Here is a 17,844-nt window from a genome sequence, read left to right as displayed (position 1 = left end):
CAACTTATCTTTGCCTGTCGTTAATGAGTTCAAATCCCAGAAAGGTGAATTGATTTTAAAATTCTGAAATTAATTAAAACAGCGGCTGGTTATTAATATTGCATGAATAATTGTATTATCAGGGGCAGTTTATTCCTGCTTTACTTCTAAATGGAGCCATTTGTAAGGTTTAAAGCCGACTTGTTACCATCAAGGACTGTTCTTCTTATTTGTCAGATCACATCAAAAACAAATACATTTTAGTTGGCGATTACCTATTTCTACTAAAGGATGTCCATTTTGCAGATGAAAGCAATCTATTGCTCCCTGTTATCAGCTGTTTGGTTTTATGCTAATGGGAGACTGTAATATTCTTCAATGAGAATATTTTTGGATGAATCATGCCGTTAAAGATATACGGACAAATTAAATACAGGGAAATAAAACTTCTCCCCCTACCCATTTACTACCAATTTATCTAACATATCGTCATTGCTGAAAATATAAGAACTAATGCTACAATTTCCCTGCTTCTATTTCTAGGGGTATACAATAAAATTATGGGTGCATTCAGACACCACTAGGGGGAGCTAACTGCATACATTTATTATATTGAACGTAATGGCAGCCATACAAATCTGTATACAGTGAGCTCCCCCTAGTGGCAGCTGCAGGTAAACAGAATATACCGTGTGTCAATGTTTATACAGTATTGTGCAAAAGTTTTAGGCAGGTGTCGAAAAATACAGTGAGCTCCCCCTAGTGACAGCTGCAGGTAAACAGAGTATATTGTGTGTCTATGTCTGTACAGTTCTGTGCAAATGTTTTAGGCAGGTAGTGAAAAAATGTTCCAAACATCTTGGAGGACTGACCCCAGATCTTCTGTGTATGAGGCTTGTGCAATTCTTTCTGTCTCTTCTGATCGCAGACAGACTGGGATGATTCTGAGATCAGGGCGCTCTCAGGACGCTTTGTTCTTCTTTACGCTGACGATCATTCTTAATGACATTGTCTCGATGTTTGGGGTCGTTTTCCTGCTGCAGAATAAATTTGGAGCCAATCTGACATCTCCGTGATGGTATTACATGGTGGATAAGCGCCTGCCTGCATTTCTCAGCATTGAGGACACCAAGAAATGGGTAACTTTGAGGACTGTAGACACAGTGGTCGGCCAAGGAAACTTAGTGCAGCAGATGAAAGACACATCATCATACTTATTTAACTTTGAAATTGGGAAATGTCCAGCAGTGCCATCAGTTCAGAACAAATTTATTCTGCAGCCGGACAACGACCCCAAACATCCAACCAACGTCAGTAAGAACGATCTTCAGCATAGAGAAGAACAAGGAGTCCTGGAAGTGATACATCCCACATGGAACCCAGATCTCGCATCATCCAGTCTGTCTAGGATCACATGAAGGATCCGCACAAGCCTCAGACACAGAAGATCTGGGGTCAGGTCTCCAAGATGTTTGGAACAAGCTCCTGACGAGTTCTTTCAAAAACTGTGTGTAATTGTATCTAGAAGTGATGAAGACAAAAGGTGACAACCAAATATTTCTCTTCTGTTCATTCACTGTGTATTTTCTTAATTGATATAAACAACACTTTTAGTTTTGAAAACATTCTTCCTCTGCAGCAGGTTTTTTCAACACCTTCCTAAAACGTTTGCACAGTAAATAAATCATCTTTTCATAACCGGCATTATTAGGTGATCACACAGGCTGTAATCTGTATCTCTGTGTATAGAAAGTTCTGCATTGTGAACCAAAACGTTGGCACAAAGTCTTCTAAATATTGGAGTTCTGCCATCATTTCTGCATATTTAGAAGAAGCTTTAGGTTGAATACCTATCTAGTATCTATCATCTATTGTATCTATCTATCTATCTATCTATCTATCTATTATCTATCCATCTATCATCTCTTATCTATCTATCATGTATCTATTTATCTATTATCTATGTATTATCTATCATCTATTCATCTATCTATCTATCTATCTATCTATTTATTATCTATCTATTATCTATCTATCTATTAAAAACACAGAGTAGCACAAGTCACAGTACAGGTATAGATGCCAGCCCACAGGTAGCAAATCACCCTATTACATAAAAAACAAGAAAAATGGGCGGCACTCAATAGCAAATTTCATGCAAAAAAATGGTGTCTTTGTTGGCCCATGTGAACAGGTGGCAACGTTACTGCTCAAGAGCAAGTGGACCTTTGTTAAAGAGCTGCCCACTTTTCTTGCTTTTTTAATCTAATCTATTCATTCATCCATCATCCATCTTTCAATCTGTCCATCATCTCTCTCTCTCTACCTATTATCTATCTCCTTACCCATCCACTATTCTCATTTCTGCTCCTTTTCCCTCTCTACAATAGGACGCTCCATGGACAGTCAGTCATCTCCATCCCCGCACTTAGGGCTTATAGTAATAGCCTCACACTGATCACCCAGGTAAGTTGGGGAAGTAACAGGTCAGGTGTCCTCCTCCCCATCAGTATGTCGGCACACAGCGCTGTCTCTGCCCGGGCTCTTCTCTGACTTACACCATTTAATATTTAAAGGGAAAGCAGATCTGTCTCCCTCCCTCTAGGCTCCCCCATGTGTGAGGGCCAGGATCATCACTAGTTAGTGCACCCCCTCCACTGAGTAGAGTTACACCTGTGTGTACGATGACAGCAGCAGCAGAGCAGCATCCTAGGACCGGCAGAGGCAACATGACCCAGTGATGAAGAGGAGGATGTGAGGAGGAGGAGGAGGAGGAGGAGAAGGAGCTGTGTCTGCTCCAATCATTGTGTGTGCACAGCAGGCTGGTTAGTGTCACTCTGGATTCAAAGCGAAGCATCTGTGTGGGGCTCAGTGTGCAGGAGCCAGGGGGCAGCCAGAGACCCTCCATACTGCCCTCCATCCTGCCAGGGGGCAGCCAGAGACCCTCCATACTGCCCTCCATCCTGCCAGGGGGCAGCCAGAGACCCTCCACACTGCCCTCCATCCTGTGTGGGGCTCAGTGTGCAGGAGCCAGGGGGCAGCCAGAGACCCTCCATACTGCCCTCCATCCTGCCAGGGGGCAGCCAGAGACCCTCCATACTGCCCTCCATCCTGCCAGGGGGCAGCCAGAGACCCTCCACACTGCCCTCCATCCTGCCAGGGGGCAGCCAGAGACCCTCCACACTGCCCTCCATGCTGCCAGCCCTACCCTGACACTTTCCTGCCCCCAGCCTGGATTTAGTGGCATGCTCCTGAAGCCTGGAGGCTCTTGTATCTGATCAGCTGAGGATGAGACTATTAGGACTCCTGGATCTGTCTGGATGAGAGGAACTTTCCCCAACACCTGAAGATGGCAGCCTGAGCCCAGAGCTGAGAGCCCAGAGCTGAGAGCCCAGGACCATGGCCCCCGGGCACCTGCCAGCCCTCACCCTCCTGACCAGTAAGTTCTTGTTGTCTGTGTCATTTACTATCTTGATTGCTCCCTGCGGACACCAAAAAAATTAATGCACTTGGGAATTGTTACATTGCTGCCTAATTTTGGCTTTAATTTCATTCATTTATAAATATGGCAAACATGGGGTTAACGGTTTCATCAACTACAAAGCTGAGCGTTGTCCCTTCGTCGCGCCGCGGAGTCGTAAAGTGTGAGACATTTTTTATGAAATGTCGCATTTATCTGCTGAGTTCTCCAGTTGGGGACCAGTAATTGCAAAGTTGTGGCTGAGCAGATATATTAATGGCTAAAAACACCTCCATGCTGATGTAATGTAAGTGAAGCTGATGGAGCAGAGCTGACTTTGTCATGTGGTCCTGGCTTCTGTTATTGGGATGCGGCCCCAACAGGTATAGTGGCAAATTCATCTCCACTACATCACAAGAAAGCTGGATGTGGCTTACACCCCCCATGGCTGAGCTGGGGGGACGGACGAGCTGCTGCCAGGACAAGCACAGTGCCTGCAGGACCCCCACATTACCCCCCGACAGACCCCTCTGGTCTCAGCCCTCGCCTCGGCGGGAGGAGAGGAGCCGGCGGTGCGGGCTGAGGGTCTGCGGAGCCCCGTGTAGGCGGCTTATAGGGGGGGTGGAGGCGGCTTATAGGGGCTTCAGCTCCTTATCTCTCCTCTGTGATGTTGCCGGAGTCACAGCTGTGCGGAGCTTCCAGGCTTCTCTGGCTCCTTCTACATACTCTGGTTTCCTTTTACTCTCCAAAAGCAAATTAAAGGGTTAATTGCTCTATGTCACCAGTACATGTGTACAGAGCTGTATGCTGGGAAATGACTCTACATCTATCTATCTATCTATCTATCTATCTATCTATCTATCATCTATCTATCTGTAATCTATTATCTATCTATTATCTATCATCTATCTATCATCTATCTATCTATCTATCTATCTATCTATTATCTATCTATCATCTATTATCTATCTATCTATCTATCTATCTATCATCTATTATCTATCATCTATCTATCTGTAATCTATTATGTATCTATTATCTATCATCTATCTATCATCTATCTATCATCTATTATCTATCTATCTATCTATCTATCATCTATCTGTCATCTATTATCTATCTATTTACAAGAAACTTTATTAGACATTATTTTCGCCAAAGCACATGTACAGTAGGGAATAGGGGTAGGGACTGTAGGAATGATGGATGGCGGCATATCCAAGGTGGGAGCTATGGAAGTCCATGGCATATCATAGTTCTCTTTCTTGCAGCCTATGGCCTGCGCTCGCACACTGCGCTGCTCTCCCCTGCGCTGCTCTCCCCTGCGCTCGCACACTGCGCTGCTCTCCCCTGCGCTGCTCTCCCCTGCGCTCACACACTGCGCTGCTCTCCCCTGCGCTCGCACACTGCGCTGCTCTCCCCTGCGCTCGCACACTACGCTGCTCTCCCCTGCGCTCGCACACTGCGCTGCTCTCCCCTGCGCTCGCACACTACGCTGCTCTCCCCTGCGCTCGCACACTACGCTGCTCTCCCCTGCGCTCGCACACTGCGCTGCTCTCCCCTGCGCTCGCACACTACGCTGCTCTCCCCTGCGCTCGCACACTACGCTGCTCTCCCCTGCGCTCGCACACTACGCTGCTCTCCCCTGCGCTCGCACACTGCGCTGCTCTCCCCTGCGCTCTCTTCTTCCCCAGCAGGACAGATGTTCTCTCTTACTCCTTTATGGAGCTGCAATCCAGGAAGAGATTGGAGGGTCTCCTGAAGTGAGTGTCCCTCACTGCTGAGTATTTGGTGCAGTGTAGCAGGAAGTTGGTCTCATCCTCCAGGTCACAGTGTGGGCACAGTCTACCTATCTATTTATTATGTTTTTATCTATCCATTCAGTATGTCAGCATTCTGTTGTATTGGTCGCTATCCACAAGTCAGTGCTGGAAAAAAAACTTTACAAAACCTAAACCCTCTTCCTCTTTTAGACCTGCTGGAATAAACATAAAGGGAAAGTAACATTTTTTGTAAATATTTATATAATACGTTTGTAAATAGTCACAATGTAAATGTGCAGAATACACAGATTGAGAAAGACTGGTAGACATAAAGATATAAGAGATAGATAGATAGATAGATAGATAGATAGATAGATAGATAGATAGATAGATAGATAGATAGATAGATAGATAGATAGATAGATAGATAGATAGATAGATAGATACAAAGATAGTTTTAAGAAAGATAGAATAGATAAAAAGTAGGTAGACAGACAAGATAGATAGATGGAGAGCTGAGAAAGTTTCACACTATAAACCGCCACATGGGCCAATAAAGTCCTATAATGTACACTGTTTTTGGAGGGTTGATTCCATTTTTTGTTTCTAGATGGGTAAATAGAGATAAATAGGTGATAGATGGTAAGATAGATAATAGATAGATAAGAGATAGATAGATTTAGGATAGATAGATGGATCGATAATCAGATGGACACATTTTTCCTCCATGACTTGTGCCTATAACACACAGTAGATTAATACTTCCAGCTTCTGCAGCTCCATAGGCAGAGATGTAGCAGAGCTGAGTTTGCTGTTTGTACACTGTGATGTGGACGGATTACTGGACCTGACGACCTTCCTCTGATGATGGACATGCCATTGCTGACTGGCCCGCGGCCTCCTGTAACACGTCCGTATATATAACCACATGGTATCATAGCAACACGTTGTGATATTTTGCGCCGTGCGCTGAGGACGCGGTTCTGGGCCCGGTGCACACATTGATTTTCCCAGGTACGAGCGCTGATTATGACGGATTATATCAGACGGATGCATCGCAGCTCGCTGGATTTAATAATTAAATCAGATCAGTGTAATGATAGATTAATGACTGCAATTAGCGGCCTGATTACACATAATTAATATTTTTTAATGCTCAACTCCAAATAGATGAGTCAATATATGAACATATTGTATTCTCATGCGATGATCTATTTATCCGTGAGTTATTTACTGTTGTGACTCACATGAAACGATGTAGCAGAGCTGAATTTGTCATTTAGCACCAAGAAGTCCTAAACTACAATCTCAGCAGCCAATGTGCCAAGTGACAGGCTGAGAACAGCTGTGCCTGGCACGCAGCACTGCTACATCTGACAAACTCAACACTGCTACAGAAACACATAGCTTTCTCCAGAATCCCATACAGTTACAAGTATCAGTGATTTGTAATGATTTACCATTGACAAAACATGTAATAAAGCGACAACTTATGAATGAAAGATACAGATAAAAAGAAAAGGATGTAGCAGAGCTGAAATTGTCACCTAAAATAATGATTGTATTTATATAACTCCTACATATTCTACAACAGATTACAATTCTTACACCATGAAAACACTTTTTAGATAGATAGATGGAAAGATAGACAGATAATAGATAGATAATAGATAGATGGCATTTTGGACATGAGCCAATAAACTGCATGTGAATTTCTACTTACTTGTGTGCTGCCTTCGAGTTTTGGATTTAGATGGGTGGATAGATAGATTGATAGATAGATAGATAATAGATAGATAAATAGATAGATCTAATAGATAGATAGATAGATAGATAATAGATAGATAGATAGATAGATAATATATAGATGATAGATAGATTGATAGATAGATCTAATAGATATAGATAGATAATAGATAGATAGATAGATAATAGGTAATAGACAGATAGATAGATAGATAGATAGATAGATAATAGATAGATGATAGATAGATTGATAGATAGATAGATAGATAGATAGATAGATAGATAGATAGATAATAGATAGATAGATAATAGGTAATAGATAGATAATAGATAGATAGATAATAGGTAATAGATAGATGATAGATAGATAGATGATAGATAGATAAATAGATAGATAGATAATAGGTAATAGACAGATAGATAGATAGATAGATAGATAGATAGATAATAGGTAATAGATAGATAATAGATAGATAGATAATAGGTAATAGATAGATGATAGATAGATAGATGATTGATAGATAGATAGATGATTGATAGATAATAAATAGATAGATAATAGATGATAGATAGATAGATAATAGATAGATGATAGATAATAGATAGATAGATAATAGATAGATGATAGATAATAGATAGATGGACGGATGAACAGATAGATAGATAGATAATAGATAGAAGGATATCTATATAAAATACAGATGATATACTGATGTAGCAGAGCTAATTTAGCGCATTATTTTCTATTCTATAATGTTGCGGTTCCCGTGTTTCTTTTCTGCCCTCACCGCTAATTATCACCCAACAGTAAAGGACAGGTTGCGATATCTCATAGACTTGTTCCACACGACAAACTCAGCCCCGCTGCCTCCGTCCGCCCGTTTCTTGTTGTTGTTCTGCGCGAATTGTGTTCTTACCACAATTTCTGCAGGTAATGGGACTTAACGTGGGAAAAGCAAACAAAGCGGGTCCTTGAGGTCGAGGCGCTCCTCACTATCAATATGAAAATGGGTTGTATTCCGGTGGAGCATAATGGGACGCGCGCCATTGGAAAGGTCACTCCATATTCATTTTCCTGCGTGGCGCGGGCAGCCAGTCATTTTGCAGATGTGCGGCATTTTATATTTAGATGCCGATCCTCTCGGCGTGTGTTTTGTTTTGCTGTAGGAAGAAAAAAAAAATGAAGGTATCGCTTGATTGATGCGGTTCAAGTGTCTGAATGGTGGAGGCAGCGAAGAATAGACTCCGCGTCCTTGAGATTTACCCTCACTGACCCAGGAGAGGGGAATAAAGTCAAATCTGTCCTGTGCTCTATGGGAAATGTGCGCAAAAATTGGAGCAGATTTGGCCCCTGGAACGGAATGTAAACATTGTAAACATTCCGCCGGATTCTATCCTGTCCGGATGGATCTGGTCCTTCTGTCCTGCGAGTTCTGATCCAAGGGTCATGCTGAGAACTTTTGTTTTTGAGTTTTTTTGCCCCCTCTCGGTGGTACATATAGGATGGGTCAGTACGCCGGCCCCATATAGAAGGAAAGTGCTCATGTGAGCCAGATCTCGTAATGATCCATCTCCTGGAAACAGGTCCGGGGCACAGCTGGTCGCCTGACTGTATCGTCTATCAGCGAGACAGTGCGCCATAAGAGCCCGAGTCTGCTGGACATAGATGGAGTATGGATGTAGCAGAGGTGAATGCGTCATTTGACACTTAGGGGGCTGCAATGTTGGCGCACATTGATGTAAAATCATCATGTGGTGTCTGCACGGGTTACGTTGAATGACAAACTCAGCTCTGCTACATCTGCGTCCGTGTTTATAATTATAAGTTTCATAGAATGGATTTACGGAAAAATTGTATCAGGAAATTGTCGTTGAAGTATTGTCCCAATGTAGTGTGGTGCCAAATGACAAGCTCAGCACTGCTACATCTGAATGCTGCGTAACCACAGTTCCTAGGGAAAGAGCTGGTTTTCTGACTGTATCAGCTAGAAAGTAAGACCTAGAATGTGTCACTTGGCGCTTTAGGACCGAAAATTTGGTTCACATTGATGTAAAAATCATCTTGAAGTATCTGCATGAGTTATGTTGAATGACAACTCAGCTCTGCTACATCTGCGTCTTTGCAGCTTTTTCTAGTTATATGTTCAATAGAATGTGTCAGCAAGACAATGCACAATAGGATGTAGTGTTGTGCCAGATGACAAGCTCAGCTCTGCTACAGCTGAATGACACGTAATGCACATTTTCTAATTATGTGACTAGTGGAATAGATTTAGGGGCACATCTGGTTTTCTGACTGTTATTAGCATGACCTGGATGTAGAAGTATGGATGTAGCAGAGGTGAATGTGTTTTAACCCTTCGGCTGCAATATTAGTGCATTGTGATGACACTTAAAATAAAGTAATGCATTATAGTGCGCTAAATGACCAACACAGCTCTACTACACTGAACAAACTAAGCACTACCATACTGGATAAACCAAGCTGGGCAAACCCTGCAACACTTTGCAAACCTAGTTCTGCTACACTGAACAAACCTAGCCCCGCTACACTTGACAAACAAAGCTTTGCTACACAGGACAAACAAACCTCTCCTGTACTAGACAAACAAAGCTCTGCTACACTGAACAAAATAAACACTACTACACTGGACAAACCTAGCCCTGCTACCCTGTGCAAACTTAGCTCTGCTACTCTCAACAAACAAACCTTTGTTACACTGGACAAACAAAGCCCTGTTTCAGTGAGCAAACCTGGCTCTGCTATACTAGACAAACCTCTTCAACATTGGACAAACAAAGCTTTGTTGCACTTGAGAACTACAGCTCTGCTACTTTGCATGTTTGTGAATAGCTGAGCAAGTTCACGTCTGCGTTCCATGTAGTTTTCTCTGGCTGCGCTCCGTGTTATTTTCCCCAAGCTGCGCTCCATGTAGTTTTCTCCCGGCTGTGCTCCATGTAGTTTCCCCTGGCTGGCCTCTGTCGTTTCTTCCAGCTGTGCTCTGTGTAGTTTTTCCCCGGCTGTGCTCCATGTAGTTTCCCCTGGCTGCCCTCTGTCGTTTCCTCCAGCTACGCTCCATGTAGTTTTCCCCGACTGTGCTCAGTGTAGTTTCCCCTGGCTGCCCTCTGTCGTTTCCTCCAGCTACGCTCCATGTAGTTTTCCCCACTGTGCTCAGTGTAGTTTTCCCCGGCTGCGCTCTGTGTAGTTTCCCCTGGCTGCCCTCTGTCGTTTCCTCCAGCTACGCTCCATGTAGTTTTCCCCGACTGTGCTCAGTGTAGTTTTTCCCCGGCTGTGCTCTGTGTAGTTTCCCCTGGCTGCCCTCTGTCGTTTCCCCCGGCTGCGCTCCATGTAGTTTTCCCCGACTGTGCTCAGTGTAGTTTCCCCTGGCTGCCCTCTGTGGTTTCCTCCAGCTACGCTCCATGTAGTTTTCCCCGACTGTGCTCAGTGTAGTTTTTCCCCGGCTGCACTCTGTGTAGTTTCCCCTGGCTGCCCTCTGTCGTTTCCTCCAGCTACGCTCCATGTAGTTTTCCCCGACTGTGCTCAGTGTAGTTTTTCCCTGGCTGCGCTCTGTGTAGTTTCCCCTGGCTGCCCTCTGTCGTTTCCTCCAGCTACGCTCCATGTAGTTTTCCCCGACTGTGCTCAGTGTAGTTTTTCCCCGGCTGTGCTCTGTGTAGTTTCCCCTGGCTGCCCTCTGTCGTTTCCCCCGGCTGCGCTCCATGTAGTTTTCCCCGACTGTGCTCAGTGTAGTTTTTCCCCGGCTGTGCTCTGTGTAGCTTCCCCTGGCTGCCCTCTGTGGTTTCCTCCAGCTACGCTCCATGTAGTTTTCCCCGACTGTGCTCAGTGTAGTGTTTCCCCGGCTGCGCTCAGTGTAGTTTCCCCTGGCTGCCCTCTGTCGTTTCCTTCAGCTACGCTCCATGTAGTTTTCCCCGACTGTGTTCAGTGTAGTTTTTCCCCGGCTGCACTCTGTGTAGTTTCCCCTGGCTGCCCTCTGTCATTTCCTCCAGCTACGCTCCATGTAGTTTTCCCCTGACTGTGCTCAGTGTAGTTTTTCCCCGGCTGCGCTCTGTGTAGTTTCCTCTGGCTGCCCTCTGTCGTTTCCTCCAGCTACGCTCCATGTAGTTTTCCCCGACTGTGTTCAGTGTAGTTTTTCCCCGGCTGCGCTCTGTGTAGTTTCCCCTGGCTGCCCTCTGTCATTTCCTCCAGCTATGCTCCATGTAGTTTTCCCCTGACTGTGCTCAGTGTAGTTTTTCCCCGGCTGCGCTCTGTGTAGTTTCCTCTGGCTGCCCTCTGTCGTTTCCTCCAGCTACGCTCCATGTAGTTTTCCCTGACTGTGCTCAGTGTAGTTTTCCCCGGCTGTGCTCTGTGTAGTTTCCCCTGGCTGCCCTCTGTAGTTTCCCCCACCTGTGCTCCATGTAGTTTTCCCCCGACTGTGCTCAGTGTAGTTTTTCCCCGACTGTGCTCTGTGTAGTTTTCCCCCGGCTGTGCTCCGTGTAGTTTCCTCCGCCTGCTGACTGTAATGTTCCCTTTATTTATAGACAAGATTGAAAAAAATATAACACCTACTAAAAAAAATCTCCCCTCATTGTGCGTCGGGCGCATTGTCATACCCCCACACAAAGCGCTGCACTCTGTTACCAGGGACTAGAATTTAATTTTTTCCTCTTCTCTTAATCCATGAATAGAGGAGCAGTGCTGCAGATAAATTAGTGCATCCTGCGCCCTCCACCAGAAAATATATCCAGGAACAGGTGCAGTTCTCACCGGGGCCACTGGGCCCTTATGGTACGCTGGGTCTGGCTGGTAGTTGGCCCACAGGGATCAGATCCGAGCAGGGATTAGGCTGTCCTCTCCTGCAGGAGAAAAGCTAGAAATGTGCAGGTTTTTCAGGAGTGGACACCGAAGAAGACCCCTGGGCAAGAATTGTATATGGGCCATTAGCAGTCCGATACGTTATCATCATGCACCCCGGAGTGTGCGGCTTTGGAGGTAGATGTGGCCCCGGTGTGTGCGGCCTTGGAGGTAGATGTGGCCCCGGTGTGTGCGGCTTTGGAGGTAGATGTGGCCCCGGTGTGTGCGGCTTTGGAGGTAGATGTGGCCCCGGTGTGTGCGGCTTTGGAGGTAGATGTGGCCCCGGTGTGTGCGGCCTTGGAGGTAGATGTGGCCCCGATGTGTGCGGCTTTGGAGGTAGATGTGGCCCCGATGTGTGCGGCTTTGGAGGTAGATGTGGCCCCGGTGTGTGCGGCCTTGGAGGTAGATGTGGCCCCGGTGTGTGCGGCTTTGGAGGTAGATGTGGCCCCGGTGTGTGCGGCTTTGGAGGTAGATGTGGCCCCGGTGTGTGCGGCCTTGGAGGTAGATGTGGCCCCGGTGTGTGCGGCTTTGGAGGTAGATGTGGCCCCGGTGTGTGCGGCCTTGGAGGTAGATGTGGCCCCGGTGTGTGCGGCCTTGGAGGTAGATGTGGCCCCGATGTGTGCGGCCTTGGAGGTAGATGTGGCCCCGATGTGTGCGGCCTTGGAGGTAGATGTGGCCCCGGTGTGTGCGGCCTTGGAGGTAGATGTGGCCCCGATGTGTGCGGCTTTGGAGGTAGATGTGGCCCCGGTGTGTGCGGCCTTGGAGGTAGATGTGGCCCCGGTGTGTGCGGCTTTGGAGGTAGATGTGGCCCCGGTGTGTGCGGCCTTGGAGGTAGATGTGGCTCGGTGTGTGCGGCCTTGGAGGTAGATGTGGCCCCGATGTGTGCGGCTTTGGAGGTAGATGTGGCCCCGGTGTGTGCGGCCTTGGAGGTAGATGTGGCCCCGGTGTGTGCGGCTTTGGAGGTAGATGTGGCCCCGGTGTGTGCGGCCTTGGAGGTAGATGTGGCTCGGTGTGTGCGGCCTTGGAGGTAGATGTGGCCCCGATGTGTGCGGCTTTGGAGGTAGATGTGGCCCCGGTGTGTGCGGCCTTGGAGGTAGATGTGGCCCCGGTGTGTGCGGCTTTGGAGGTAGATGTGGCCCCGGTGTGTGCGGCCTTGGAGGTAGATGTGGCTCGGTGTGTGCGGCCTTGGAGGTAGATGTGGCCCCGATGTGTGCGGCTTTGGAGGTAGATGTGGCCCCGGTGTGTGCGGCCTTGGAGGTAGATGTGGCCCCGGTGTGTGCGGCCTTGGAGGTAGATGTGGCTCGGTGTGTGCGGCCTTGGAGGTAGATGTGGCCCCGATGTGTGCAGCTTTGGAGGTAGATGTGGCCCCGGTGTGTGCGGCCTTGGAGGTAGATGTGGCCCCGGTGTGTGCGGCTTTGGAGGTAGATGTGGCCCCGGTGTGTGCGGCCTTGGAGGTAGATGTGGCTCGGTGTGTGCGGCCTTGGAGGTAGATGTGGCCCCGATGTGTGCGGCTTTGGAGGTAGATGTGGCCCCGGTGTGTGCGGCCTTGGAGGTAGATGTGGCCCCGGTGTGTGCGGCTTTGGAGGTAGATGTGGCCCCGGTGTGTGCGGCCTTGGAGGTAGATGTGGCTCGGTGTGTGCGGCCTTGGAGGTAGATGTGGCCCCGGTGTGTGCGGCCTTGGAGGTAGATGTGGCTCGGTGTGTGCGGCTTTGGAGGTAGATGTGGCCCCGGTGTGTGCGGCCTTGGAGGTAGATGTGGCCCCGGTGTGTGCGGCCTTGGAGGTAGATGTGGCCCCGGTGTGTGCGGCTTTGGAGGTAGATGTGGCCCCGGTGTGTGCGGCCTTGGAGGTAGATGTGGCCCCGGTGTGTGCGGCTTTGGAGGTAGATGTGGCCCCGGTGTGTGCGGCTTTGGAGGTAGATGTGGCCCCGGTGTGTGCGGCTTTGGAGGTAGATGTGGCCCCGGTGTGTGCGGCTTTGGAGGTAGATGTGGCCCCGGTGTGTGCGGCTTTGGAGGTAGATGTGGCCCCGGTGTGTGCGGCTTTGGAGGTAGATGTGGCCCCGGTGTGTGCGGCCTTGGAGGTAGATGTGGCCCCGGTGTGTGCGGCCTTGGAGGTAGATGTGGCCCCGGTGTGTGCGGCTTTGGAGGTAGATGTGGCCCCGGTGTGTGCGGCCTTGGAGGTAGATGTGGCCCCGGTGTGTGCGGCTTTGGAGGTAGATGTGGCCCCGGTGTGTGCGGCTTTGGAGGTAGATGTGGCCCCGGTGTGTGCGGCCTTGGAGGTAGATGTGGCCCCGGTGTGTGCGGCTTTGGAGGTAGATGTGGCCCCGGTGTGTGCGGCTTTGGAGGTAGATGTGGCCCCGGTGTGTGCGGCCTTGGAGGTAGATGTGGCTCGGTGTGTGCGGCTTTGGAGGTAGATGTGGCCCCGGTGTGTGCGGCTTTGGAGGTAGATGTGGCCCCGGTGTGTGCGGCTTTGGAGGTAGATGTGGCCCCGGTGTGTGCGGCTTTGGAGGTAGATGTGGCCCCGGTGTGTGCGGCTTTGGAGGTAGATGTGGCCCCGGTGTGTGCGGCTTTGGAGGTAGATGTGGCCCCGGTGTGTGCGGCCTTGGAGGTAGATGTGGCCCCGGTGTGTGCGGCCTTGGAGGTAGATGTGGCCCCGGTGTGTGCGGCCTTGGAGGTAGATGTGGCCCCGGTGTGTGCGGCCTTGGAGGTAGATGTGGCCCCGGTGTGTGCGGCTTTGGAGGTAGATGTGGCCCCGGTGTGTGCGGCTTTGGAGGTAGATGTGGCCCCGGTGTGTGCGGCCTTGGAGGTAGATGTGGCCCCGGTGTGTGCGGCCTTGGAGGTAGATGTGGCCCCGGTGTGTGCGGCCTTGGAGGTAGATGTGGCCCCGGTGTGTGCGGCTTTGGAGGTAGATGTGGCCCCGGTGTGTGCGGCCTTGGAGGTAGATGTGGCTCGGTGTGTGCGGCTTTGGAGGTAGATGTGGCCCCGGTGTGTGCGGCTTTGGAGGTAGATGTGGCCCCGGTGTGTGCGGCTTTGGAGGTAGATGTGGCCCCGGTGTGTGCGGCTTTGGAGGTAGATGTGGCCCCGGTGTGTGCGGCTTTGGAGGTAGATGTGGCCCCGGTGTGTGCGGCTTTGGAGGTAGATGTGGCCCCGGTGTGTGCGGCCTTGGAGGTAGATGTGGCCCCGGTGTGTGCGGCCTTGGAGGTAGATGTGGCCCCGGTGTGTGCGGCCTTGGAGGTAGATGTGGCCCCGGTGTGTGCGGCCTTGGAGGTAGATGTGGCCCCGGTGTGTGCGGCTTTGGAGGTAGATGTGGCCCCGGTGTGTGCGGCTTTGGAGGTAGATGTGGCCCCGGTGTGTGCGGCCTTGGAGGTAGATGTGGCCCCGGTGTGTGCGGCCTTGGAGGTAGATGTGGCCCCGGTGTGTGCGGCCTTGGAGGTAGATGTGGCCCCGGTGTGTGCGGCCTTGGAGGTAGATGTGGCCCCGGTGTGTGCGGCCTTGGAGGTAGATGTGGCCCCGGTGTGTGCGGCCTTGGAGGTAGATGTGGCCCCGGTGTGTGCGGCCTTGGAGGTAGATGTGGCCCCGGTGTGTGCGGCCTTGGAGGTAGATGTGGCCCCGGTGTGTGCGGCCTTGGAGGTAGATGTGGCCCCGGTGTGTGCGGCCTTTGAGGTAGATGTGGCCCCTCACCTCTTGGCTCCCTGTGCGGCTGCCCATGTTGCACCAATGGGATGTCCACCCAAAGATTTTTTATTAGCTATTTATTTTGCTTTTCTTATATTTCGCCATCATATTCCACAGCATTTTACCGACATCATCGTCGCTGTCCCCGATGGGGCTCACAATCCACATTCCCTATCAGTATGTCTGTGGAGTGTGGGAGGAAACCGGAGAACCCGGAGGAAACCCACGCAAACAGGAGGAGAACATGCAAACACCTTACAGATGTGGTCTTGGGTGGGATTTGAACCCAGGACCTCAGCGCTGCAAGGCTTTTAGTGCTAACCACTGAGCCACCGTGCTAATCTGCAATGTACATGCACTTATGGAGATGTCAGGTGTGTCATGTGGCAGAGCTCACTGTGCCATCAAGAAGACGTGCAATAAATCTATCCAAAAAATTCTGACCTCCATCTCCTAACAGAATGCAGCAAATGTGAACACGAGCAAATTGCTGTGATATATATTCCATAGAAGTCTGTCCATCATCCATCCATCCATCCAACTAATATCCATCCATTCATCCATCCATCTAACCATCCATCCATCCATCTAACCGTCCAACTAATATCCATCCATTCATCCATCCATCTAACCATCCATCCATCCATCTAACCGTCCATCCATCCATCCAACTGTCCAACTAATATCCATCCATTCATCCATCCATCTAACCATCCATCCATCTAACCGTCCATCCATCCATCCATCCATCTAACATCCACCCATCCATCTAACTATCCATCCATCCATCTACCCATCATCCATTCATCCACCCATCCATCTAACTGTCCATCCATCCATTCATCTAACCGTCCATCCATCCATCCATCCATCCAACCGTCCAACTAATATCCATCCATCCATCCATCTAATCATCCATCCATCTAACCGTCCATCCATCCATCCAACCGTCCATCTAACATCCATCCATTCATCCATCCATCTAACCATCCATCCATCCATCCGTCTATTTGTCTGCCCATCCGTCCACCCATCCAATCCCTCCGCAGTATCTCTGTATGAAGTGGATCTCCTGCGTGTTGCCTCTCTGGCCTCCACATTGAGCCTCATCCCCACATACCGGATTCTCTCCTATAGACGTCTACGGCTCCTAAGGTCTAAGATCTATGAAGTCCTGAACCAGGAGCAGGGAGCATTTTCCCACTGAGCCTTTTCTGAGGGTCCCTAGAACAATTAGGACTGGAATCTGACGACTCCTCGGCTTTCTCTCGCTCTGATACATTTCCCCCATTATCCCTGATCCGATAGTATTTTTGTATTTTTTACAATCAGATCATTTCTGCGTCTGATCTCTCCCTTCAGGCTTTAGATACAAAGAACTCACAGACTCGGCCTCCCGCGTAAACAATCAGCCGAATCCCCCAGAAAAGAAAAAGCAAAAAACAGACAAAAAACCTAAAAGTAACATAAAAAGGCACATTTTTGGTAAAAGTAAATCATTTCTTCCTTTTCCCCGTCAGCAGCAGAATCTCCGGACCGTATAATCCAATGACTCTGTTGTTATTGAGATCGGATAATCAAAGATCTGTGCGCTCATTAAACGGGGGGCACGGAGGGGGCGTCACTATTCCAGAGACCCCACATGCTAATTAAATATACAAATCCAATAAGAAATCATCCATATTTACCCCACAACTTTATTGTTATATTGACGGAGTTAATGAAGGGAATTCATCCAACGTGAGGCCCATGTTAATTCCCGCAGCCAGCGGATAATGCTGATCGGGCAGATTACGTGACTCCGGTCATTTATTTATTTTTTTTCTCTTTTTTTTTTTTCGGTCAGCAGAGCTCTAGATTCTTTTTTTTTTTCTTGCTTTGAAGTCACTAATTTAATGTGCTACTTAATTACTTACTAAGGTATTGATTGCATCTGACTTGAGATGAATGTGTTAAAAACAGTCAGACCTTTGACGATACATTGTTGCAAGGGGCGCTGCATTGTATCATTGCAGCAAACAGGCCACTTATTACAGGGTTGGGCTCCACTGCGCCTCTCTGACATCACCATTGTCTCAGGGTCTTAATTACAGCACCTCTGGAACATGGGAACATATTATTTCTGATACAAAGTCCCAAATTCACTACATAATCAGAAAGTTAAACTTCCATATACCAGCAGCCACCACTAGAGGGAGCTTAGGAGCTCACTGCGAACTGATTTAATGTTCATTATTGTAACCTAGCTCCCCCTAGTGGTGGTTTTGGTGTATTGCAGATTCCCATTTGATTACAATTTCAAAGCAATGAGAATTTTACATACAAAGGAATCATTAAACCGAATTTACCAAGAAGATATTTCAGCTAAGAGACTT

General features: G+C 48.5%; 1 protein-coding gene across 2 annotated transcripts in view; it reads left to right on the top strand.

Moving 5' to 3' along the window:
* The first annotated feature begins 2,807 nt into the window (after nt 1–2,807).
* TAFA4 (TAFA chemokine like family member 4) overlaps nt 2,808–17,844 on the top strand; it is a 187,692-nt gene continuing 172,655 nt past the window's right edge. Inside the window, exons 1-2 of one of the 2 annotated variants that reach the window (XM_077276068.1) lie at nt 2,808–3,019; nt 3,147–3,418. The gene's annotated coding sequence lies outside the window, so the exon portion shown is untranslated. Of the gene's footprint in view, nt 3,419–17,844 lie in introns of both variants that reach the window. The other variant, XM_077276067.1, reaches the window with a different exon arrangement.

The sequence above is a fragment of the Ranitomeya variabilis genome, chromosome 8 (assembly GCF_051348905.1).
Source record: "Ranitomeya variabilis isolate aRanVar5 chromosome 8, aRanVar5.hap1, whole genome shotgun sequence".
In the NCBI taxonomy this organism is placed as follows: Eukaryota; Metazoa; Chordata; class Amphibia; order Anura; family Dendrobatidae; genus Ranitomeya; species Ranitomeya variabilis.
This window is presented reverse-complemented; position numbering and strand designations above follow the sequence as displayed.